Source organism: Triticum dicoccoides, chromosome 2A, assembly GCF_002162155.2.
Source record: "Triticum dicoccoides isolate Atlit2015 ecotype Zavitan chromosome 2A, WEW_v2.0, whole genome shotgun sequence".
NCBI lineage: Eukaryota > Viridiplantae > Streptophyta > Magnoliopsida > Poales > Poaceae > Triticum > Triticum dicoccoides.
In genome coordinates this window covers 871,392-879,067 of record NC_041382.1, presented here as the reverse complement: position 1 = coordinate 879,067, position 7,676 = coordinate 871,392, and positions in this window count along the sequence as shown.

The window sequence follows — 7,676 nt, the reverse complement described above, 5'->3', positions numbered from 1 at the left end:
TTTCAAAAAGTTGTGAATTATTAATTTTTTCATGAATTTAAAAAGTGCCCAGGAATTCGGAAATGTTCACGAATTTGTGAAAAATGTTCATGGATTTAAAATTTGGTAATGAATGTAAAAAATGTTTCATGATTTTAAAAATTGTTCATGATTATAAAAAATGTTCGCGAACTCGAAAAATGTGCAAGATTTAAGAGAATGTTCACGAATTTGTATAAAATGTCCACAAATTTAGAAAATATTAAAAAAATGAAAATTATTAATGAATTTAAAAATGTTCACAGTTTCAAAAAAATGTTAGTGAACTCGGTAAATGCTCATGATTTGAGAGAATGTTCAGGAGTTTGTTAAAAATGTCAGTAATTTTAAAAATGTTCACAATTCAAAAAATTGTTCATGAATTTAAAAAAAATCATGATTTCAAAAAGATCTTCAAGATTATTAAAAAGGTTCATGACTTAATAGAACGTTCACGAATTTGTAAAACAACGTAAGCAGTAGACACAACTGGATCAACATTATAACTGATTGTTTCATCTTTAACTATGATAGGTTCCTCGCGATTTTCTTCAATAGGTCGATGAAACTTAACCATTTCTTGTTAGGAAGATCAACAAGATTGATTTTTTGGCAAAAAAATAAACAAATGATTTTCTGGCACGACCCACATCTTCCTCTTCGTTGCTGATGCCGGCTCCTGCCGCATGGTCACCTTAATATCTATTTGGATCTTGACATCTAATCGTTACGTCATTACTAATTTTGATTTTCTTTCACAATGTTTTTCACGTGCTTCTTTTTTTGGGTGAAAGAGAGATTTTATTTCATCAATCGGGACATAAGTCGTTCTTACAAATATAAGGGACGTCTCCTGGTCCTGAACCCAACCACACCACAACGCGACCTTCTGTCCGGCCAAAGGAGGCCAGATAATGGCTTACACCAGTATGTTCCCTACAAACATGAGATAGCGAGACCGGATTTGATCAACCAACATGGAATAGCGAGACCGGCCCACCATTGATCATGTTAAGAGCGACATCATATATGTGGTCAATAATTAGTTTGGGTTCGTTGGTACTTGCGATTTGTGTTTTGCACTATGTTGTATCCTACTCAACTCCCTTAGAATTGACTTTGAGCATTGTACATTTGCATGGTCATGCTAACTTGTGGGCACTGATTCATCAAAGAAGACGATTGCATTTTCCACGCGAAAAAAGGATGGTTGCATTTTTACTGACATCCTTTGCATGTTAATAGTACTTGCATCATTGGATTATTCGCATTTCCGTTATTTTAATATCTCAGATAATGCGTGAATCATGATGGCTTGTGCTGGATGTGGTTGTTTTTGATAATCTCCTCCAAAGTCACCCATTCTTCTTTGTTTTGTGGCAGAAAATGACCTTAGTTTTCCGTAGTAATGTTTCCTACTCCCTTTGTCCCATAATGTAAAACGTTTTTTAACACTATACTAGTGACAAAAAAGTCTTACATTATGAGATGGAGGGAGTACTTTTTTGTTCTCTAGCAACACACAGACATTCGGCTAGCTTTTCTTATTTCTGAATTGATGCCGTGAATGAAGAATGCATACAAAATATCAGTATTTTTTTGAGAACTATATATAAAATATCAGTAGAGTTGGATGTAAACGGGCCCTAATTTTAACGTATTTGAGCATCACGAGCAAGCCACATTATTTATTTATAACAAAGACAAAAATGGACGTGTCCTCTGGCCCATCCCATACCATGGCCCGTGTGGTGACTACGATCGATCGATCATGCAGCTAGAGATTGACAGCCGCCGCCGCCGCTCTAATCTAGGTTCCAGGCAGATCGACCACGACGACGAGGTGGTTGCTCGATCCTAGCCGGAGATGAGCGGCGGCATCCGGCAGTTGGTGAACCTGGGGGTGTATGATGGGCGCAACCGCGTGTATTCGCTCCGACGCTTGGACCTCTCCAAGATGGACTTGTTTCACCGGACGGTAGAAGAGGCGGCCACGGATGGCAAGCTGCTGCCAACACTCACGCCCGCCAAGGCCTGGGCGTCCAACAGGAGAAGGATCTGCAAGGCTGACCTCTCGGCGGCGGAGGTGGCGGCGCCCAGCATCCGGACGCCCGCAAGCGAGCTGGTTACTAAGCCACCAGAAGTACTCCCTCCGTATGGCGCTCCCAACGGCTCCTGTACGGACAGGCGTTGCGAGCGTCTCTGGCGATGGTGGCGACGGTGGCGGTGTCTCGGCGCAGGGCGGCGGTGCTCAGGCCCGGCGGAGGACCTGGAGGCTGGCTGGGCGGCGGCTCGCGCCCCAGTCCCCAGGCGGGCGGCTGCGCCCCCCATGGGTGTCGCTGGGTGGTCGGGAAGCCGCTTTTGGGCGCTCGCGGAGGACGAGTCGGACTGCGACGAGGAGGCGGAGTTAGGCGACGCGGTGGCGTCGGGGGCAGGTGGCCGTGCGGCCTGCTCCATTGGCGACTTCGTGTCGCGGGCGAGGAGCTCGGGGGCTCTCTCAAGGCCGGGCGCCGTCGTGCGTTTGCGCCCGGGGGCCGTGGCTCGCGGCGGGTCAATGCGGCTGCGCAGAGAGCGACCCGCTCGGTGTGGCGTCGCGAGGGCCGCGGCATCCTTGCTACACCTGACGCGGGGCTGCTCCTGCAGCTCGCGGCAGACCAGTCGTGTCCGGCGCCGGCGTCCCCCATGGCGGCGGCGGCAGCGCGGACGACGCTGGGCGTGGTCAACCCTAGGGTTGGGGCGGACCAGCAAGCGGTCCAGACGGGCCAGCCCACGCGGGTGGTGGACGGCCCATATGCGGTGGTGGCGCGGGCTGGGGCCCAGTCCCCTGACGCGCGGGTGGTACAGGGAAGCGTTCCTGTCCCCAGGACCCAGCCCGACCCACAGGGGGTGATCCAGCCCAATCAGCCCAGCCCAGAGAGGGCACATAAATGGCTCTGGATCCCCCGCGGAACCCTAAATCCCTCGATAGGTTTCCCAGCCACCGCTGCGGAGGTGCGGCGCTTCGGTCGTCTCGCCCGATTCCTCTCACCCACTCCACTCCCTTCCCCACTGCGGCGCACCTTTGCAGAAGTAGTGGCGATGGGCTCCAAGCAAGATCGCCGGGGGGAAAAGCCTCCCATGGAGCCGCCGCGGGACCGCAACCGTGGCCACGCCGACGATGAGGGGGGTTGGGGGCCACCGCCTGCGTGGTGGCTCAAGGAACAGGAAAGGAAGAAAAAGAAGAAGGCGGAGTACAAGCAGCGCGGCCTCGAGCTCAAGCGCAAGGGGATGCAACCAGCGACGGGCGGCAACCGGGGCGGCGACTCCCACGCGAAGAAGAAAACCAAGCCTGCGGGGGCGGTGGCCTCCAAGCTGCCTCTTCCGCCCAGATCTGAGGTGTCGGGCTCATCCAAGGGCACGGAGGCGGAGCCAATCCCGATCGAGGAAGCTGACGGACCTGAATGCTTCCGATGCGGGCGCACGGGCCATTTCTAGAACCTCTGCACCTTCAAGCCCCTATGCGTGGTGTGCACCAACACTACAAGAAATCAGTTAATACATGACGGAACCAAACCGTCATGGCTGGGCACAAAACCATCATGGATGGCCATGCGTGACGGATTCGAAATCCGTCATGTATATCGCGTCATAATTTGACCACCATGCGCTCCATGACGGAGCTACCAATACCGTCATGGATCCATGACGGCTCTTGACCGTCATGTATGGCACTTAACTGACGTGCTAACAACGACGTTAACGTGCATGCCACATCATCATCCGACATGGCAGCCAACATGAATCCAACATGGCGGCCCATTTAGTAATCAGCCCATAGACAATTTCGGTCCACTGTTTTCTGTTTTCGGCTTCGGCCCATGTGATCATCAGCCCAGTTAAAATCTCAGCCTGCTGAAGTTGTGGCCCAATTAGAATTTTGGCCCACTGATTTCCATTAGATGCAACTTTAGCCCACCAATTATAGTCTAGACCAATACCTATTATTTTGTGTGTGTTAACATTTCAAGCACGTACTTTTTTAAAAGATTTTTGCTCACTCCATTAAATTAAAAAAATCACACAAACATAAATTACAACCAATAATAAAAAGGAAAATGAAACCCATTAAAAAAATACATAAATGCAAGTTACAACCAAGTCATGTTCGTTGATTTTTTTTTTGAGAAAATGGAAGTAGAGTACAACATCATGACGCTGAACTTATTAGGCTAGGATCCACTAGATCCAGTACCACCATCGTCTTCCATTTGCTAAAAAAAGCCATCATTTTTCCACCACGGAAGAACACGCCTAGGAGGGGATCTCACCGCATATGGTGCCCCTAGATTCTGGCTCCTCAAGCACGCTTGGGAGGGGATCACGTGCACGACGCCGCCTCGGTGCCCATCGCCATCTAGCTCGCGTCCGCTCCGCCCTGCACTTTGGACGCGTGGCCGTGGAGGGGCGGTCACGAGCCCGTCGGCGCCTCAGTACCCATTGTCGGGCGGCCTCGAGCACGCCCATCGGGTATTCTGCCGCGCCAGACCCATCCAAGTCTGCGAGCCCGTCGCCGTTCCCGTCCGTGGCCTGCAGCGACTCGGGCACAGGCCACACCAACGGTACCAGCGCCAGGTCGGCCTTTGGGGGCGTCGCTGCTTATATGGACGAGGCAGTCGTCGAGGCGGCAAGCGCCTTGTAGCGACACGGGCACCGGTCGCGGCTGAACAGGAAGCCATCCCGCTGGCGCCATAGGTCTCGTCCGCCAACGCTCGGGAAGTGGACGCCGTAGCACCGTTCGTCCGTGCGTCCGCCACAGCGCTGCTCCCCGTCGACCGGTCGATGCAGACCCCTCGGCGGCCCAGCGCGGTACACGCAAAGGATTCGATGGCGGCATGGGCGTCGTAGACTCGTGGGGGTTGTGCTTGCCTTCAGTGAGAGGATAGTGGAATGGAGATGCTGGGAGAAGGAAGATGTGGATTAGGGGAAGGAGGAAGGAAGGTGCTGCGAGGATAGGATCTAGAAGGATCGACGGATACGTCTGGTGGGTGGAGAAGAAACACGGGAGATGGGAACCAGTCTACCACCGTTGGATTGGAGAGGATCTGACGACTGTGACCGGCGATCCGCGTGAGGGTAGAGTGAACCAATCAGATGCCACGGTTTTCTTCACGCAGGATACATGCATACTCAGCCAGGAACCTAATGGGCTCTTGTTGACTCTCGGCCCAGCTGTGAGCAAGGCAGTCCAGATTTTGAATTTTTTTTCCATTCCGCAAATAACTAAGTAAGGCACCGTTCTAAAACAATTTGCAAAAAAATTACCATATGACCCCAGCACACCTTCTACATCTACATACTACATATATTTTATTTTTAAAAGTTTCAATATTTTTCAAACTGGTTTAACATATTGTTATCATTTCATTGGAGTTTCAATAAACTTTGAATTTCTTTAATACTTATTATAGTTTAAATGAATTTATGTATCCTTATTGATTAAGTTAATTTGAGCTGCATGTAAATCAAATAAGGTTAACATAAAATCACAAACCAATAATTAGGAACATATGTGTTGTTCTTTCTCATAGCTTAAAATAGTTGAAACATCTCCCCTGTCATAACTTAAATTATGTTGGGGATAATTCAAAATTCTATTGGCAACCAATCAAGAATAATAATAATAATAAAATATCTAAATGTGGTCAGATATGAAAGCTATATTTCCGATCACAACATCTTTTTGAAACAAATTTTACAAAAACAATATTGTAGGACTTATGATTTATGTTAGCTCGTAACCTCAAAATAGATGAAAAGATCACATGATAGTTAGGGATAATTCAATCTTTACCTAATGAACCACAAAATATTTTTGTTGAAGTTGAGAAGCACTAAATATAAACATTTATTATACGTATAGTATATTAAAAAGTGTTATTTAGTTCTCTATCCAAAATAGGTTGAACAATATTATCCAATCATTAGAATAACCAAAGAACACTTTCAAAAATATTTTGAGTTTTTACACATATTGTTTTGAGTGAACATCAATCAATTATGTTTTTTCTAGATTTAAAGTATACCATTATAACTGGTAAATATTTTCATATATTAGTCATATTTTTAGTGAATAATTATTTAATGTATGGATTTTACTTAATGAATAAATATTTTCAACTCACAGGTGACCTAGCCATCGTCAACGATTTGCGGTGGTAGGAAACACTTGCTAGAAATTTAGCAATTTTCGTGTATACTGCTTGTGTGTTTTTACGTGAGAGTGGAAGGTACTAAATGTACTAAGTTCTCTGAAAATAATTAATTCAAGGCTAGTGGATGAAGCATATGTCTTTTCACCTTCAAACATGGCTCGTTCCCTCTCGAAACATAGATTCTTCTTTGGAGATGGCCCGGTTTCTAAGCAGCGTACGTCATAGCTTTTGCAAAACCTTCTCAAATCTTTACCACAACCTTTGGGTGTCATAGGAGGGCACGAGGCCAAATTTCATGTTTTCTAGACTTCGTTTGCATTTTCAGAATTAAAAACAAAATAACCAAACTCTATGTCTGGGTCAAGTCTAGGGAACCTCAGGTTTTGAACCCCTTTTCTTTTTTTTACTAGTAATTTGTCTGTGCTTTGCACGTTAGATTATTATGTGTCATCACAATACTAGTAAATCATGTAAATTAAAAGTAAGATATTATATGCTATAATAAATTATCATGTTGGGAACTTGTGGACTGTTTTTTACAATTCGTATCGAATCACGGTAGCACAACAAATTTCTATATGAAGAATGGTTTTAAAAAATAGACTTTTATTCCAAAAGAAATGTTATTGACGTGTTTGTGAAATCTTTTAGCTTTTTCAAATTCAAACTTGAAAATACAGATAAAGTTGGTTTGATGTTAATTTTCACCTTTTCAAACCGTAAACTTTAAATAACTTAACATCCTATGAAGAATAAATAAATTAAATCTATCTAAATTTTCTATAGGCTGTTTGCATATTTTCTACAGGTAGTATTGCCATGCGTACAATTTTTTCAACAGTGTACTAATTCTTTTGAGAATAATAAAAAATGCTTTCGTGCATGCATTCAACACTATTTTTTTGTGGGAGCATTCAACAGTATTCATGCGAGGGCACCATGCCAAGTTCCATTTTTTTTCAAAATTCGTTTGCATTTTGTAGAATTAAAAAAACAATAAACTCCATGTTCAAGGTCGAGTCTGTCACCCTCATGTGTGTAACTCCTTTTATTTTCTTGGATAAGACGCAAATATAGACTCAGCAAAACAAGTAGGGTTTTTCAAACCAAATTGGCCAAAATTTTCATGCACTTGCAATTCAAATTGAATTGTATTCATTAAATGCCACGAAAATGCATGAAATGACTTAAATATGGCAAACGAACCCCGAAAAATGTCAACTGTTGACATGGATCATACAACTGTGTATATTAAGTGTATGAAACATTTTAAGGTCAACATATGATGCAATGGTCGCTTTACCTTCACAACTGACCTCTTCCTTATCGTAACATAGATTCTTCCTCAGAGTGGCCAATTTCTAAGTGGAGGATACCACCACTATTGTGAAAGTTTCTCAAATTTTTACCAGAGCCTCTAGGTATCATACGAGGGCACCATGCCAAGTTTCATATTTTCAGAACTTC